The sequence below is a fragment of the Rattus norvegicus genome, chromosome 5 (genome assembly GCF_036323735.1).
Source record: "Rattus norvegicus strain BN/NHsdMcwi chromosome 5, GRCr8, whole genome shotgun sequence".
Classification (NCBI taxonomy): Eukaryota; Metazoa; Chordata; class Mammalia; order Rodentia; family Muridae; genus Rattus; species Rattus norvegicus.
The window spans coordinates 53242168-53261943 of NC_086023.1; the positions used below are offsets into that span (position 1 = coordinate 53242168).

At 41.0% G+C, this 19776-nt stretch overlaps 1 long non-coding RNA gene across 1 annotated transcript in view; it reads left to right on the top strand.

Annotated features, from left to right (window-relative positions):
* The first annotated feature begins 389 nt into the window (after positions 1-389).
* LOC103692331 (uncharacterized) overlaps positions 390-19776 on the top strand; it is a 79079-nt gene continuing 59692 nt past the window's right edge. The window contains exon 1 of the long non-coding RNA XR_005504709.2: positions 390-15703. This is a non-coding gene — a long non-coding RNA (uncharacterized LOC103692331). The remainder of the gene's footprint in view (positions 15704-19776) is intronic.

Here is a 19776-nt window from a genome sequence, read left to right on the forward strand (position 1 = left end):
CCCCAGATTACCAGGTAGCCAAATGCAAAAGGCTCTATCCTGATCAGTGATCTCACTTACTGGTGCTAACAAGCAGATAGAAAGGTGACCTACCATTCTCTGAGTTCACTCATTGTTCTCCATTTGCTGATGCCAAGCAACCAGAGCTTCCAGGGACTAAGCCACTACCTAAAGACTATACATGGACTGACCCTGGACCCTGACCTCATAGGTAGCAATGAATATCCTAGTAAGATCACCAGTGTAAGGGGAAGCCCTGGGTCCTGCTAAGACTGAACCCCCTGTGAACTAGACTGTGGGGGGGAGGGCGGCAATGGGGGGAGGATGGGGAGGGGAACACCCATAGTGGAGGGGAGGGGGAGGGATTAGGGGGATGTTTGCCTGGAAACCGGGAAAGGGAATAACACTTGAAATGTAAATAAGAAATACTCAAGTTAATAAAAAAAAAGAAATGTAAATAAGAAATACTCAAATTAATAATGAAAAAAATAAGTGTAAAATGATACATTAAATTAAATATAAAATAAAAAAACCCAAAACAAACAAAACAAACAAACAAAAAGAAACAAAGAAATAAAGGTGGACATATTGTCAGAGGGTGGATAGCCCATTCCTGGAGTAGAGACATCCCGGAGACTACACAATTAGCTCCTAAATAACAAGACCTTCAATGAAACAGGAGCAAGGTGGAGGGGTTTTACCTCCTGTTAACAAGGGTTTCTTCATATCTGTGGAATGCCAAACCACAGAACCCCTTAGCTCAGCATAGTATGTTGATGGCTGCCATCACCAGCCACATCTTTAGACAGTGGCTCCTCTGAGGTAGCAGGGAGTCCACAAGGCTACCATGGTGCAGGGGAAGCCTAAGTTCATGGCCTGACTTTACAGTTGGCTTTCATGTGGACTCTACTTTTCCCCCCTTCCCCACATATGACACTGAAATAGTCCTTCTAGTTGGCATGATGAAATAGGCTTGCTATTGTGTGAACATATGTGGTGTTCAGTGTAAGGAACTGGATGGAATTTATTCTGGGGAGTTTAGAAAAGGAGAGAGTGGTCAAATAATGCTGGATAGACTGTCTTCCCATGAGTCTGCCCTCCCACAGTCCTTTCATGTAAGCCCATTCTCTGAGTTTTTAATCCATCCCTAAACCCTCAAAGAGCACAGCAACTGAAAATCTTGAAAGCAGAAAACCAGCAGATTTCTGTTGTGTAGCTGCACTGTTAGGAGAATTCTTTTAAAATATGATCTATCTTCTGTGATCAAATTCAGTGCCATCCAGTTCCCCCTGGAGGCTCCTAGTTACTCAGCAGCAGGCAAGCAACACGGAGAGCTCATAGACAATGCCACATTCCATGCAAAACGTATATTTCCCACAAACACCACACGTAGGTAAATAATTGAAAACACTGAAAATGGGGGACTAAATACAATTGATTCCTGGTAGATTTAAAGTTTTGCTGGAAAGTTGGAGTAGCTCGTGTTTCTGTCTCAGAATTACTTTTGGATCTGACTTTGACAATCAGTATAACATAGACTGAAGAACTGAAACATACGACTGTTCAAAGAGAAGAGGGCTGTGTAACGATGTCAACTCTTACATCTTCCGATTTTTAATTCAAGTTCCAGTGAGGCCAAGGCACCATGCAAAGAGCAGAATGCTTGATTTGCATCCTTGGCACAAGTCAACCAGAATTTGATTGTTGATTTATACATCTACTAAAGGATCTGGATAACATGAATTGATTACGAAAGAGGAAATGAAGATTTATTCAGCTAGAGAGTCATTCATGTCACCAAGATCCTGCAGCAGATGGTAAACTCTGGCACATTGAACATATCAGTCATTATCAGTCATTTCTACCTTAGCATTTCTTTAGGCGTGACTTCAGTTATACATACACACACACTCACACACACACACACACCTATATACATACATATTCACATACCATATATATATACATATATATAATATACATTTTAAAACCTTTTAAAAATAACCATATGAAAGTGTGTGCCTGTGTCGGAGAATATGCCAGATGATGTCAGGTACCTTAGAGCTAGAGATGCAAGTAATTGTGAGCCACTTAATGTGTGTGTTGGGATTCAAACTCTGATCCTCGTGATTGAGTAGTTAGGTCTTCTTAACTGCTAATTCATACTCTGGCCCTAAATTAATACGTCTGACAGATACTTTTGCTTCGTGTGACATACGCTTACTTCAAAAAACCATTTCTTCAGTCATGGTTAACCAATCGGAGTAACCACGGGGTATACTCAGGAGAACTCTTCCCCAACTTCAAACATGCCGTTCTGTGCATAGAAACCTCGTTTGTGTGTTAGAGTAGAGGAAGGCTGGAGCCCCTTGTGCCTGGCTGAAAAGCACTACCCCTTTCTGTCACCAAGAAGAGGAAAAAAAACAACTGATCACTCACAATCCATTTTGGCTCGTGGATCCATCTAACTTAGGAAGTTGACGCTCATCAGACAGAAAGCATGTGACAGTGGGGCAGACAGGAGTTAACAGATATCAGTGTGGAATAGGGGATTTGGAGGATGAAGCTTATTTTGGAAGCAGCTGGAAGGCTTTGGTCAATGAAAGGAGAGTAAGAGATCCTCACAGGCTTTTAGCCTGTCTGAATATGAAATATGAATCTTTATTTTTTCAGTTGTTAGGGTATCGTTGGACAGATTTAAAAATAGGATGGCTCTAGACTGTACAGGAAGAATGTTATCATTTCTGACTGAACCGTGTATGTTTAGGCGATGTGCTGTACAGTATGGAGTTTCTGCATCGGAATAGACGTAGGATCAGTTAACCCCGCATTCACATCTTAGTCATATCTGTAAGAATCTCTGTGCTGCCTTCACCACCTCAGTTCAATCTCTGTAAGTGTCTGGTGACATCAATGGAATTGTGTGTCTTCCGCACGTTGACACTTAGATTCTAAGTATAATTTTCTGCAAGGCATTTTTCAAAATAGAAGTATTAAAGGTGATTTCAATGTGTTTCAGTGAAAGAAATTCTATGTTACTTTTTGTCATGTTTAATTGTGTTTTTTTCCCTATTTGAAAATTATTTTCTAACAATGTATGAGTTTCAGTAATTTAAGTGCATTTTCTCTTGGCTCTCCGTGATTCTGATTGTTGACATGATCTGTCCCTTTTCAGGACTTCATGGCCCAGTGCCAGAACCTTTCATTTCTGTTTTCACTGATACAGCTTTTTGACCCAGGAAGCCAAAAATCATTCACAAACAAATTGATTTTTAAAACTTCATCATGAAGCAGCCATCACCTTCCTGATGTATCTGCTTCCATTCACCAATTCACTCAGGAATTCCTTAGCTTTATAGTCAAGTATAAATATACCATAGATGCAGAAATTAAAAGATTCTGGGCACTCCAATACACCTTGGCAATGAATCGACTGTTGAGAAGAAAAACATTTCAATGAAATTCTTTCACATTAAATCAACATGTCTCAGAGTTTCACTCCATTGTAGCGAGTTTGTAGAATAGTGACGCTGTCTTAGTTATTTTTTCTTTTGCTGGGATAAGACACCATGATTAAAGCAGCTTACAGAGTAAGGAGTTTATTTGGGCTTACAGTCTCAAAGGGTTAGCGTTCACAACCATCGCTGTAGGGAACATGGCGACAGGCAGACAGGCATAGAACTGGAACAGTAGCTGAGAGCTCCCATCTTGAGACACAAAAATGAGACAGAGGCAAAAGCAATGGAAGTGGCTCAAATCTTTTGAAACCTCAAAGCCAACTCTCTGTGACATACTTTCTCCAACAGGGCCTAACAGCTGGGCTCTAAGTATTCAAACATCTGAGCCCACGAGTGCTATTCTCATTTAAACCACCACAGAAGGGAGACACAAAAGCCTGGAGCATCTTTTAGTCTGTAAGTCCAAAGTGACTTAGGGGTGGTTAGTCAGGGATGTGGCTAATTAATAGTTCATGCAGTAGGGCAACAGTATATCCCAGTGGTAGATCCCTGTCCTTTGTGAGTGTCATAGTTTCTAGGTTCAAAACTCAGTTCAACCACTTTGTGACCTTGACTCAATTCCTTCTCTTTACCTATAGTCTTGTTTTGGTTTGTACTTATTTGATACTGTACTCATTAAGAAAATGCACATAGACAACAATATGAGTCAATCATTTGAGGGATAAAAACTAATTATTCATTCATTGGGGCTAGAGAGATGGTTTAATGTGCTAAAATATTTACTGTGAAAGCATGAAGACCTGGGTTCAAATCCCCATGATTCATATAAAAACCAGACATGGTAGTATCTACAGGCTGGGTGCTTCTGGCAGTTTGGGAGGCAAAGATGAGAGAATCTCTGGAATATTAAGGGCCAACACACAGAAGAAAACTGTGACGTAATGTGGAAGGTAAGAATTTGACACCCAAGTTTGTCCTTTGACTTCCATACACACAATGTGGTATGAATGCACCTACACACACACACACACACACACACACACACACACTCATATACACACGCACTCACACACACACACTCACACACATACACACACACTCACATACACACACACACACTCACACACACACTCACACACACTCATATACACACGCACTCACACACACACCACACACACTCACACACACACACTCACACACACACATACACACACACTCACATACACACACACTCACACACACATACACACACTCACACACATACACACGCGTGCGCACACACACACACACACACACACACACACACCAACTTTTTCATGTCTTCCTTTTTATCCCGTTTTCCTAAACACCAGAGTCCTGTGCTTAGAAGCTTTAAACTTTAGTGATATCATCTTTTGTCATGAGGCATCTCTTGGCTCTGATGCAACCAATCCTAGACGTATGGGAATCCCTGCTCCTGAGGGAAAATTTTACAAGGGGCATTTTCTTGGGGTTTGTTTCTAAAAGAGACTCCAGGTGTGCTTATAATTTATATTAGAATATCCATATCTTGCATTAGTTGCAATATTCTGGCTACATGCTTTCCAGGAGTCCTTTTAATGAAGAGACCAGTACCCCCATTTTTTTAGGACCACATTACAGTTTTTCCAAATAGATGGCCCTTCTCTACATATTAGTAACTTTGGTACAGAGTGCCAATATTTTACGACAAGTGTTTTCTTACCTTACCCAATGTGGAAATGTAAAAGTATTCCACCTTTGCTGAAGGAATGAATCTTCATTTTACATTGCTGTCCTTCTTAGAATGGATAAAGAGTCACTAAGGAAGAAATACTCCAAGTGTATCTCTCCCCATTCCTTCTAGCTAGTGACTGCGACTAATTAAAGTAGAATGGTTAATAACATTCTACAAATACAGTATGTGGTGGCCTGGAAATTTTCCCCTGATAACAAGATAACTATAGGTAAATTTCCCCTCAAGCCATCTTACAAACAAGTTGTGCATATGTAATTGCCTCCAGAGCAACCTCAGCCTCAAAGATGTTGCATTTATCTAGAGCATTTGTGAGTTTTGGTTAGGTCAACAACTTTACCTTTTACCTCTTGAGGTGAGCGATTCTAGCGTGTACACTGTTAGGAAAAATTTGAATGTGGTCCTAAAGAAATGGGTGTCTCCAAGTCATCTCGGATCAAGTTGTGAAACAGAACTGTCCCTGTGCCCTGGTATGTTCTGAATTTATGGACAGGCAGATAGATCATTTGGGACATGTTAGAAAGGATTGTCATTAAATGATGTCTTCAATATATAGTTGAGTATTTCTTGGAGGAGACTCAAAATAGAAAACCACAGGTTGTATTGTCCTAATTTTCGTGTCCAGCTAAAGAACAAAAGCCCCTGAGGTACACACTGACTCACAAATTCCATGCTTTTAAGAACAGCAGGGCAAGGGCCACCATCTACGGGATGTGTTGTTGGCAAAGCCAGTCTATGTGCATGACTGACCCTCGCTCCTGTTCTTTTTTGAGACCCTTTCTATGTCCTTTGGATGATTGTAGAGTTCCTTGCTAGCTACAGCAGGAACATATTTTATTTCCCTGAGGGTAACAAAGAGGGGAAATCAAACATACTATAATTAGCTATTGATTTCTTTCTTAAGATTTTACCAAGATGCAATTTAAGGAACAAGTCTTTTAAACCTAAATTAGTCTCCAGGAAAAAATACATGAGAAACTTAAGGTTTAATGAATGTACCTGAAGCCAAGTATTTCAATGGCTCCATTCAGATCTGCCAGGTAGGTTTTTTTTTTTTTACTTCAAGGAAGATCTTTCATTAAACATCAAGAGGTAAGAGCTCAGTGCCATGATTATCAAATGCTCTAGGAACTTGACAAGTGTTCATATTCATAGACTCACACCATGCTTAAAATTTTATAGTTTTTCTATTTCTTTTACTATAGAAGAAACTAAAATTCAGGGAGATTAACTGACTTGGAAAAGGTTTCATTATTAATGGGTTACAGACCAAAGATGTAAATCAGGCAGCCTCCCCTCCAGGGTCCCAAGTCTGTTTCATAACATGGCCTTCTTACATCCTTTGAACCTCACAGGATGCTTGTGGTCTAACCCAGTTTCTTTTTTTTTTTTTTTTTTTTTTTCCGGAGCTGGGGACCGAACCCAGGGCCTTGCGGTTGCTAGGCAAGCGCTCTACCACTGAGCCAAATCCCCAACCCCTCTAACCCAGTTTCTTTTCCTTCACTCCTACATCCCTCTGTTCAGCTTTGTAAAGTTTTGCTTACTATGAACCTTCTCCCTAATGTCTATCTCACGTTTATGGATATAAAAATGACATCCTTCCTTCAAAACTCATCTCAAGAATTTCCATAAAGCATTTGCTGATTAGCTTCTGCTCATTCAAGCCCAGTAGATGGGCTTAGCCACTTCCCTGTTTAAATGATCATCACACCCCAATTTAGCTGTGACACTTGGTAAGACTTCAGGACTTTTGTTCTTTAGAATAAAAGTACCATAAGGTCAGGAGCTGGATAGGTCTTAACTGACTTTGCTATCTTCAGAGCCTAGTATGGATTCTCAGAGAGGACATTATGAAATATTGCACAGACTCCCTTATTCTGAGAATATTTATCATCACTATTCAAAATAAAGCAGGTAAATTCTTATCACACTAAAACATATTCTTGAGTGTTTTTTTTATGTTAGTTGTTGCTGTTTTCATTTCCAGAAGTTCTATTTAATTCTTTTAAAATCTACACGACCTCAAATTCATCATGTTCAAGATTTGGATAGCTAATTTTCACTTGTTTTTAATGCCTTGACTCTCCTTCATGGTGATTCATATCCCCATGTGGTTTGTAATTTTGTAATTTGTGAACTCATCTTCTGCAGGGCCTATTTTTCCCTGGAGAGCTGGATGTGGAAGGAAGAAAGGAGAAAGAAAGACAGACAACCAAAACTGTTTTCGAGTTGTTTCAAATGTGTTTTCATTACAGATTTTAAGGACTTTAATGGTACTAAAACAGCTTCTCATGCAAATTTCATGACTTAACTTTTTCATATTGCTGACTTAAATACATTCATCTTCCATGCCTACATGTGGCGTGGCATGCATGTGGCTTAGAATTTATCATAACTTGCTCTCCCATTTGCTTCGGTGAATAGTAAGCCTTTCTTTTTCTTTTTTTCTGAGTTGACTAGCAGAGTTCTAATAGATGTCTTTCCCCTAATAGGATAGGGTTTTAGTTGTGCACTGTACAGTTACTTCTCACTCTCCCAACTTCATACATACCCAAGGCTTCCTTACCTCTCCAACCCTGAGCTCCTAGATGCTCAATACACTTCAAATTATGTTCAAATCTCATTTGGCAAATGCCATCAGTGCTGGGTTTTGTTCTGGCTCTGATTTATATCAAGTTGACTCTCAGGCTTTCCCTTTGGGCCTCTGGACAAAGTTATTGTATTGGGATTTTGTTTCTATAACAAAATATCTAAGATGAACTATATATAAGAAAAATGTATTTTTCTTCATGGCTTATAAAGGTTTCTACCCATGGTTGGCTCTGTTACCTTGGATCTTTAGGTAATCATGGAAGAAGCATGTGAGTGAGAGGCTTGTTCACCTCATTGTGTAATTAGGGAGCCAAAAGAAAAGGGTAGGGTAGGGGGTCCCAATAGCATACTCAAGCTTAAAATACCTTTAGATTGGAACCCCTCCTTTTAAGACAAGGTCACACTGTGTAGCTCTGGGATGTCCTGGAACCTCCTATTTGAAGTGGCTGAAGTCAAACTCACAGAGATCCACTTGTCTACTACATGCCGAGATTAAAGGTGTGCACCACCACACGTGGGGACTGGGCTCCTTTAACAGTTTCATCTCCTGCCAGTAGCTCCCCATACTGGAAAGCGAACCACAGAGGAGCACTTCCAAACCAAATGCAGTACCAAGCAATTTGTAGAGAAACGTTTTCTCTTGTGCCTGTATCTGTAAGGAAGTGGGGAGCATCTCGGTCTTCTCAATCTGCCGTGTTGCTGGAAGTCTTGCTTAAGATTTCAAGAATACTTTCTCATGCCTTCTCAGATGATCCACTTAATGGTTGACGTGAAAGATTTACCTGAACGTTGTCCATGTGGCTGCAGCTTAGGGTTCTTACTTAAGTGATGTCTGATAATGTTCCCCTGACTGTTTTGAAACATGACTCTTCTTATTGAGCCTATGACTGTGCACATAGGGTAAAGGTTAACATCGGGGAGTAGCTTCTCAAAGTAAGACCATTAATTCGCTTTGCTGTGATCTTGTCCCGGATCTAGGAGATTCTCTTGTATCTCGTAGTTGGTTGCTCCACAAACCTCCACTGTTCACCCTACATCTTGTATGAATATCTGCAGTTCCCAAGTTGATTAATATGGTCCTTTCTACGCAGCTTCCTTCTTTCTCTCAAATGTCATGAGTTTATCCCAAGCCTTTACTGTCCATAGGAGTCATTTCCATTGTCTTAATGGCAGTGAAGACATTCCTCTTCACTGCCATCCCAGTGCTTCCACTCCACTCCTTTCTAATGCACTTATCTTTCATCCTGCTCACTAGATGAGATTAGGAAGATAAATAACTTGGTCCACTTTGTACCACTCTGAAGTGGAAACTTTAGGTCTTTTGGAGAGTCAGTCCTATTGGATGGTGTTTTGCTGGGGTAAACACATGAAGGAGTGTTTTCCTGAATTGGACACAGGTGAAAGACTAAGGCAGACCCATGAAGGAACATTTCACTGAGGCAGACACAGGGGAGAGGATGTTCTGCTAAAGCAAACACATGGAAAGACACATGAAAAAAGATATTTTGCTGACAACTGCTGTATTGGTTCACCTTACATTGCATAGTTGAGCCTACATTGCATAGTTGTCAGGACTCCTCAGATTCTGGCTGATTGCATGCACATGCTGAGGCAAGACTTGTGCTGAGGCAAGACACATGGAGGACATGTGATGTCTGGAGGGTATAACTAGGACTCCACGGAGTGATGCAGACAGAGCTTGGCTTGCTGGTACAGCTAGCTGTGCAACACTTGTGTGTCTCGAGTCTTCGCTGATCTTCACTTCCCTGAGGGAGGCACAACCAAGAACTTGCTGGTGTTTCTCTTGGTCGTTCTTGCTGACTCAAGCTGAGGCTGAGGCCTAGCTGTCTCTGTTAGGTCACGCCACCACTGTTGCTAACCCAACTCTACAGAACTGGATTGCTGGTGTATCCATGAAGTGTTTGGGAGTGGACCGAGCTACTGCTGCCTGCTAACCTGTGAACTGCCAATTTCCAGACAATACAGTTGGGAGTTGCTCCAGGGAACCTTTCTAAAAAGGTCCACTTCCCCCATATCCTTTCTTTCCTACTACCTCTGTTTGGTGGTAGGCTTAAAGGGAGTGTTTATGAACCATCATTGAAAATAATATTAAAAAAAATTAAAGTTATACCACTTGAACAGAATGCCACATTCTGAGTAATCTATGAGGGACAGATATCTATTTTCTTGATGTTTTAGGCTATGGAAAGTCCAAAATCAAAGCACCACCATCTGCTTTGACTCATCTTAAAGGGGCCAACAAGAGCCATGCTTTTGGTCCTCATGTGGTGGACGTGAAGAAGATAGCACACTTCTCCTTTGTGACCTAAACACTTTCATAGAGGTCTTGCCTCCAACATGGCTACAACACACAGGAGTTTGTTCACAGCAATGTAAATTACAGTAAAATAACCTAATCGTCTAACCCATGGGTCTAGGCCCTTCATAAAATTATGCTTCTTTTCTGCATAAAAACATGCTTTTGCCTATGACCTATATTTTTATTCCTCAGGATAAAACTGTCTACATATGTAGTGTGCTTTCAAATTGATCTGAGCGCCATTATCAGAATCCGCATATAGAAGGGAATTACATTAATTGCTTTGAATCAACCTCTTCCAACACACTCGATCCATCAAAGGCTACAGGTACCCCTAAATAGAAAAGCTGAGAAGCAGAGTCTGATTTGGAAAGCAAACTGTTTTTCTTCTACTCACACACCATAAAACTCTGATGCTAAATGTGTGTATGTGGTGGTAGTTTTCCTCACACACCAAGCAAGCCATCAGTCCTGTAGTGGAAACCATCTGGATGTCCCTTAACTTAATTGGATTCTGGCATTGTATACTTGGAGATGATGCGAGATCCTTCAGTTTGAGGATCCAGTCTCAAGACGGCCTGTACTCACTTTGGGTATCCGCTGTTTACATGGATTTCTGATCCGATATCTATAAACTGAAGCTCCCACTAAGCTCCCCCTTGGATTTGACTGATTTTCTCACACAGAACAAAACCCAGGGAAACACAACTTTGTTGGCTTTAAAGGAGGTTACAGAGAAATACAGGTGACAATTGCACAGGCTGAGGAATATGACAAAGAGTACAGAGCCTCCCTGCCCAGCATGACTGTACTGTCTTCCATGTACCCCCTTGTGATAGCTGAAGATGGCTACATGGGTCCCTTTTTTTAAATGCAAACTTCATTTTGTGGGCCTGACTTAAGCATGGGCAAACAGATCAAAATGCAAGATGACAAAAAAGTTCATAATGTGCCCGTAGACTGGGCAGGTGAACCCAGTTAGGTCTTTCTACATTTTTCTTGGCTTTCCTAGCCTTACTGTGTATTGTTCTTGCCTTTTAGGGATATCTTCCAAAGTAGAGGTCAGTCCTCTACCATCAGACAAGGGGAATGAAAGACAGGTTTATGATCAGCTCTGAGGCAGCAGCACAGAGAGATCCAGTTTCTTATAAACTGTTTAGAGGAAGAAAATTCTGTTTTCTATAGTCTGCCTTGGGGAGGAGTGAGTCATCGCAAACCATGGATGGAAACTACAAAACATAACACAGAATCGGAGTCATCTCAGGGAGCTTTGTTTCGTTCTCTTTAAAACGTCCCCCTTGCTGAATTCCCTGGGCTCTTGGATTTGCCATTCTTAAAAACTGCCCTCTTTTCTTGATTAGGTAAGTTTTCTTGGCTTTGGATATAAGCTCTGGAAATTTTCATCATCTTGTAGCTGTGAGACAAAGAAACCCACTGTTAGATGATAGAACCAGAAGAGTCTCATCTTTAGCCCTTCACACATGAAGGGAGATCCAGCCTTCTCTCTTTACCCATGAGATGTAGGTAGAACAGAGATCATGAAGCTACATATAAATCCTACAACAAATACTGAAGCTGAAAAAAAAATCCACCCCACACAACCGAAAAAGCTCATTCTAAAGCCAATCAGGAATAGCACTGGCCTCAGATGTGAATAATAGAAAAATGAAAAAGTTTAAAATATGTACAAAGACCACCAGAGGCATAGACACTCTCAGGCATCAGCTTTAGCGTGTCTTGCTGATGGTAAGCTTTTGTCCTCTTCTTGCTTAGGTCTGTGTCTGTGAGGTAGAAGCATTTGTTTTTCTGGGATTTTTTTTATCAGTAGTAGAAGACATTTGCATCAAAATGGGACATTTAAAATGATCTCCTGGCTGAAGATGACACTTGTCACAGTTGATTGCTAGTAACAAGGGAGAATTGGTGCATATAGTCTAATGTCTGCAATGTATTTCATTATCGTCATAGAAAGCTGAGTTAAACATACCCTCTTATTAGAGTATATGTCTGTTGTCCGTTTTTCCTTCTAGGCTGCCATGACGAAAAGATGAAAAGAGAGTCACCTAGCTGTGGTCCTAGGAAATGTGAGGACTAGACATTATTCCTTTTAACCTACTTTTGTTTTGTCTGTTTAACCAAAGAAAAACATTCAGGAAATGTCGATTAAGCAATGGATAATCTGGCTGTAGACAATTCGAATTGTTGAAGGAGCAGAGATGACTCTGAGGGCTCTATACTGCATCGTCATCTCAATTATGTTCTCCCATATGTCTTTTAGACATTTGCTGTTATGGAAACCAGCTTGGGACGCAAAGGTTGTTTTCCTTCTTCCTCAGCTTCCCTCCATAGAGCCGTGGCTTTCTGGTAATTTGGATGCTTCCTTGGAGACTCTGTAGCTCTGGTCAGTAAGTATAGCCAGAGAATCCGAGATGTGTGGGGAGAGAGCAAGGAGGCTACAGACCATGACAATCTTGTCTAGCAGGAGGTCATTTATATGTGTCTATTGGGGGCAGTGGAGGACATTGTTGATGAATGTTAGCATGCCTGCTCCTGAAATCAATGCTTTCTTCAGGATATAATATTGCTTTATTCTGGGACGCTGCAGGATTTCTGTGGCATTGGGCTTTGTTTGAAAATGCAAAGAATTCTCCAATGGCAAGCTTAGCTGTTCTAAAAAAAATAATCAATTAAAAACTCAAGTGCTTTGGATACTATGAAAGCAAGTCACAAATGTTCCTGGTTTGCATCTGAAACAAAGAAGAGAGAGTGAATGTTATTTTAGATCAAGGACAGCTGTCACCTAATGGGATTAATTCCTTCCACAAAGAAACTACAAGCAATGGAAAATGCCAAGGTCTAGCATTGTGCTAGCAGACAAACCAAACTGCAACAGATTCTAAATATTTTACAGTGTGGTTAGTTTTATTTTGTGGTTTGTAGGTACTGAAAAGATGGAGAGAGGAGTTTTGGAGCACCAGAGTCTGTAGTCCTAGAAATTATGTTAGGATTTTCATTATTTGGTCCCACTGACCTCCTGGAGAGGTCCCCCCAAATCATGTGCTTTATTCTTCCCTGTGCATTGACTATGTCAGCCCGACCTAGTTGCCCCATTTCTTATGTTCCAGCTTTATCAACATGAGAAAATAGTGTTTGCTAAAACACAGCCATTTTTCTGTAGCCTGTTCTGGAGATGAGGTCCGAATCAGTCTTCCCGATGATTCTTCTCAGGCAATGAGCATGAAAGCGTCATCTTTGTTGGCAAAGTGACACTGACTGGGTCCTAAATGGAATGTTCTGCTCAAGGTTACTTCTGCCGTGGTGTTAGAGAACACTCCCTCCAGCAGGATCCACCACAGTTAGAGCTTCAGAAAGCAGCAGAAGCTTTCATGGTACTGGTGTCTGTGTGTTCTGTGTGCAAAGAAACCCATTCAATCCTGTGTATGAAGTTCCTAGATTTAAGAAAAAAATTAAAAAAAAAATAACCATCAAATATTCTAAAAGGCTGATAGACTGACTGGAGAGAGTTGGGATGTTACACGTTGAGAGCCCAATTATCTTAGGTTATCCTAGTCTCTTAACTGCTGCCAACTCATTACCATTTACTGTCTACCTCAGTGTTTGACCTAACATCCTTGTGACTTCCATTCCTCTTTAGAATATACAAATGGTCCCCTGATTCCTACCACTCCAAAGACTAGGAATGACATCAGAAAACATCTGAGGTCTATAGCCCAGACTTCCTTGTTTTGCTTTCGCTTGTCTATCTGAAGTTTCCACTGCCAAGTTGAAGGTCTTTTTGATGTAGCAGAACTCAAAGTAATAAAACTGATCATATAAAGGGTTTACTAGTAGATTTGCTCAGGAGACATTAATCCAAAATACCCTCAAGGCTAAGTAGAATGCTAACCTGACCTGTGAGTGATGGACGAAATTACTCTGCTATCATGTAAATGTCTGTTCGCCAGGATTCACCACCCCTATCCCCAACTAGGCCCATCTCCAATGAACGAGCCTCTAACCAGCTGCTCAAGGGGTGGCACAGGTCACAACTAATGTTAAGCCCGGGCTGCTATAGAGTCCTCAGTTCTCTTCTTGAGAAAAACATAATCCTGCTAGATGGGCAAGAAGACACCAGGTAACAACTAGATGAAAAGAAAGAAAAAAAACCCACATGCACACTTACAAGAAGTTTGGTTATGTCTTTGTGTGTCTGTCATCTGCATAAGTGGCCAGACTTGCGGTGTCCTGAAGCAGAAACTTAAGGGTTCTGTGGAAAGTCAGTTGGATGGTGTTTTGCTGGGGCAAACACATGAAGGAACATTTCTTTAAAGTGGACATGGATGTGAAAGGCTAAGGCAGACTCATGAAGGAACGTTTTGCTGAAGCAGACACAGGAGAGAGGATGTTCTGCTAAAGCAAGCACATGTAAGGTCACGTGATAAAAGATACTTTGTTAATGACAAGCATGTGGTGGTCTGCCTTCCACTGGGTAGCTGAGCTGCATGTGTTGGGATGCCGTAGAGAGAAATGCACCAAGAAAACTTCTGGTGGTACACTGCACTTTGTTGCTGCTTCCAACGACTTGAGCTGATTGGATGCTAGTACTGGGGCAAGGCACATGGAGGACACATGATGTTTGGAGGGTATAGATAGGACTCCACGGAGTGACAGAGACAAAGCTAGCTGTGCAACACTTGTGTGTCTCGAGTCTTTGCTGATCTTCGCTACCCTGAGAGAGACAAAGCTGAGAACTTCTGCTGGTGTCCCTCTTGGTCCCTACTGCTGGCTCAGCCTGGCTGAGGCCTGGCTGTCTCAGCTAGGTCCAGTCACTAACCTGACTCTACCGAATTGGTCTGCTGGTGTATCCATGAAGTGCTTCGGAATGGATTGAACTGCCACTGCCTGCTCACCTGTGAGCTGAACTGACGATTTCCAGGCAACATAGATGGGAGTTGCTCCAAAGAACCTTTCTAAACAGGTCCACTTCCCCCATATCCCTTTTTTTCTACTACCTCTGGTGGGTGGTCAGCTACAAGGGAGGTTAAATCATTTAAGAACCATCATTAAAAATAGGATTTGAAAAAGTTAAAATTACAGTCTCCCATCTTTGCTCTGTTTATATTGTCCAAATTGCAACCTTGAGTCAGGACCTAGAAAGCGTTAAGGATGACAGCATATGTAAAATGCATAAGCCTAAGGTGTTTGTAAGTTAACAAAATCATCTATTTCAAGCTGGCTCTTCCTCTGACGTTAGCTACAGCTGACCGCATGCTATCTTAGCAGAGACTTGACGTTTCCTCAGTCTTTGAGACTTTGTTCAGTCTGTGGAATGATTTCTCACTAGGAAGGCATATCATTTCTATGTCTTCTTTAATTATGGTTCTCATTGTTGTTACTCTAGAAGCCTCATAGAACTGCTACTACAATGGAACGCAGGGTTTGGAGTACCCTAATTCTCTGTCCTGGGCCATGGCCACTTGTATTGGCTCCATTATCAACAATCTCTTATTGTTTTTGAGGCGAGAGCTGGAGTTTTGCATTGACAACCACTTTGACCATAGATGAGCAACGGAGACATCAGTAAGTATAAACACATGTCCAAAATTATAGTAAAATGGGACTTTGGGTCCACACAGTCTGCCCTAAGCTTATTACTCTCTAAATTTTATTGAATACACATTGACTAATGTCATCAAGGCAGAACACAGGAACATTAAAAATGAAGATCATAAATTGTTCTAGCATTTGGAAACATAGACCAGGTCCTAGATTCTATAACAAACAACAATGATTGACAGAAAAAGACAATGACTTTGACCTATAAGAGCTGATATATGTCAGAACAAGTTGAGTGACACTGGGTTGTCTTGGTGGTGGGGGTGGTGTTGGTATTTATGTGTGTATGAATGAGAAAGATATGGTCTATTTTCTCCCCAGATTTATTTCTCTACAGCTTCAGCTTCTCCTTTATAATAGACCTAAAACTGTCATAAAATATATTTGATAGTGAAAAATAAAACTGCTACATCTTCAATTCTGAATGGCTACTCTACAGGTGTGTGTGTGTGTGTGTGTGTGTGTGTGTGTGTGTGTGTGTGTGTGTGTTTGGGTTTCCTCAAATTAAAAAATAATTTAAAAGAAGATACAAAGTCCTATAAGCAAAAAATAACAATTGACATGTCAAACCACCTTATATTTGCTGGGAGCTCTTTTCTGTATGCTTTCTTCAGGCTGTACAAACTTTCTTGCATGTATATTTATAAAGAATGAGTATGTGCCTCCTCCTTGGAACCAATTTTATTTATTTATTTATTTATTTATTTATTTATTTATTTATTTATTCATTTATTTTGCTCTTGTGAGTGTCTTCTCATCCTTTAACACTTTCCTTAGAATCATGTTTATTTACCCTCTGAGCCTATTTTTTTTGGTAGTTCTCCTCACAATTAGGCTAGGCTAAGTATTTAAGCTCAGATTCATGTCCAGTGACCCTGGCTTAGTACCTCTGCCATTTACTTGATGAGAATAAATTATCTGAAGGTAGAAATTGGTAAGACTAGACCCAAATGAGGAATCCTAAGAGAAGAAACATTGAAATCTAAGTCTGAGGAGAACAATGTATTTGGGTAAACAGCACCAAGAGGCCTAGGAGACTTCAAAGAGATTTTTCTTAATGGGGTGGCATTATGGTAGAAGTCTTTACTGAGAGAGAATTCAGCTCTTGGTAATATCAGACATAGCCAGGGTCCAGCAACTCCTTTGGGGTCCATTGTGTTCAGGGCTTGTATATTAATACATCAGTGCTGTACCCAACTCTCAGAGTGTATTCCTTCTGCAGAAAAACTGACTTATATAACTTGTGAAGTTTAGTGTTGCTATTATTTCTTCCCAGGAGGAGCTACAACAACTTCTACCCCTCCTCTGAAGGTCCCAATGGCAAACAGAGACACTCTGGAGAACCAATCAGTTTATTGGGCTTCCTTATAGAGCATAGATGATGGATTTCCTACAAGAAGTTACCGCAGTTGGAGCCCATCCCCTAGTCTTTCCCAGCATAGACTCCATCCCTTCTCTGATGCCATGTACCATTTAGGGGGAGTTGCATACAGTAGGTAGTATGGAGCAGTTAGATATGCAAGTGAGGGCCTTTCGACCCTCCATAATCCATTAGCGGACATTAATAGTCAAAAAGTCCAGCTGGGGTAATCCTTTTTCAAGGGCAGACAGTTGGACTCCCCAAGCTGATTGTCGTATGTACAACACTTGGTGTCAAATGAAAAACTAGGATCCCTCATTTAAAGAATCCTAACACCAGAGGTTGGAGCAATGCCTCAGTGGTTAAAAGCATTGCCACTCTTACAGAGGTTGATTCTCAGCACTCACATGGTGGCTCCCAACTGTCTGGAAGTCCATTTTCCAGGACATCTGATCTCACCAGGCATTCTCACTGAGCATATACATATCTGAAGGCAAACATTCATGCACATAGAAGGAAGTAACTATTTAAAAAAACTGGAATCATGACAACAGAGTATTAACTCAAGCGTCTAGTCTTTATAAACAGAGCCCATGAGCCTGCAGAGGCCATGTTCCTGTAAGCCCTACCTTACTCGAAGTCTTCATTAAAAAAAAAGTCTGTTTCTGTTGGAGAGCTGGCTATTTTACAATTGATAATTGGGTTCTGCCTGTGGGGTCCATAAAGGAGAAGACCTGTGATATGCCGAAAATTCTGTTGGAGAACTTGACTTAAAATATGAATGTTACACGCAGCTGTCAGAGCATACTAAAAAGCATGTAATGAAGTTACATGAGCAGTTAATCATCTCCGAGCAGCCGCAGCTACCGTTTCTCTGTCTGCGTATGCTTGCAGATAACTTCACATCGAAAGGGATCTCCCTTGAGGCCACAGAGTTAAATTTAAAGGTTGGAAAGGAAGTAACTGACCAGCATAATTTTAAGGGACTAGATGAGAATCAGAAGGGAGCTGCTTGGCAACATGTGGCTTCGTGGGGCGGAGAGCAGCCTGTAGGAAACTGTGAAAATGGAAATGGGTAGGCAAGGAATCAAAACAAATCTTGAAATCCTAATGATGTGGCTAGGATGATTGGTCAGTGGGGTGTGTGGTTGCTGGGGAACAGGTTTGTGAGAGCCATGATCAGTAAACCTGGAAGTTCCTCAATTGGTGACTTATGGAAAAAATTGGAATTTCTTCCTCGTTAGTTTGTATTATATAAAGCAAATTATACCGGCAATAAGTAGTAAAGAACTGGCCAGTTTGCTACAGCAAACGATACGACTGTATTATTGAACGTAGCACTTTCTCTCTGTCAGTTGCTATTATGAAGCACAGAGAGATTCTTGGATGAAGAATGGTATAGAACCACCCAGTATTGAAATTCTGATTGCAGGTCAGATGATCACAAATGAAGAAGACATAAATTCTATTCAGGAATGTGTGTGTGTGTGAGAAAGTCACTATGTGTATTTATTAATATGGGAAAAATTGATCGTTTCTTGGTTCAAAAGAGTATGCTGGTCGCCGCTGGGAGAATAGCAAACGTACACATTAGTTCTGTATAATGTATTTTTATGGCTGCTATTATAGGACCAGTCAGGGCCAATGAAGGTCAGAGGACTGGCTAACAGCTGTTCTTCAAGTTGGAATTTTGTCTGCCTCCTGCTGGCAACCTGAGCGGAAGTGGTTAGAATTCTAATCAATGTACCAGAAGGACAAGAAATCTGTTTAGTGTCCCTGGGCTGCTGGTCACTAGGGAAGGCTCCAAAGAAAAACATCTATGGACTCCTGCAATCTGGACTTTGAAAGACCCTGGAAAGAAACCATAGCCACCCCAGAATGTGACATGTGCACAAGGAAAATTTGTCTCTTAGGAAATGGATGTTTACATAATATTCTGCCTCTCTTCTCTTGACATAGGTATAAGTAAGTGTTAGGGGGTTGGGGGATAAGAGAGAGCATGTGTGAGTGTGTGTCTGTGAAGAGAGAATGTGTGTATATTTTGTGTGTGTGTGTGTGTGTGTGTGTGTGTGTGTGTGTGTTTATTCCGGTGTGAGTGTTCAATGTGAGCAGTAGGGTTTGGATAGGAACTACTCTATCTACCTTCCTTGGCCTAAGGAATTGGCCTAAGAAAAACAAAATTTGACATATTCATTTCATTTTTAAAAGAAAGGGAAGCAAAGAAATGAGCACTTGACACCGAATATGGATAAGAAAACAAACTGGCATTTGTAGAGCCAGGACTCTGACAACTGTCAGCGGCTCAGATAAGACACAGATAATCTGGATTTACAAAAGGATTACACCAATTGCTGCAGGGGTACAGGGTTACATATGTCGGCTCACACGTTGCCCCCTAACCTTCACATTTGAGTGAAAAGCTCATTTATGGCTAAGCCCTGCTCGTTTCTGCATCGGGATCTGTAGTTGTTGTGATAGAGAATGGCTTCTGGGTTCACACTGATGGAATCATAATCCACCATATATGGTAGTAGACGCAGGTAGCCAGCAGCCGGTTTGCAAAAGATTATTTTTTAGGCTTGGCATCTTTGTACAGTAGGCTGGCCTTTAGGTGCCCTCTAGGATGGATAAAGATTAAATTAGAATTAGAAATTTAACCCTGCTGCAGGCTGATCCT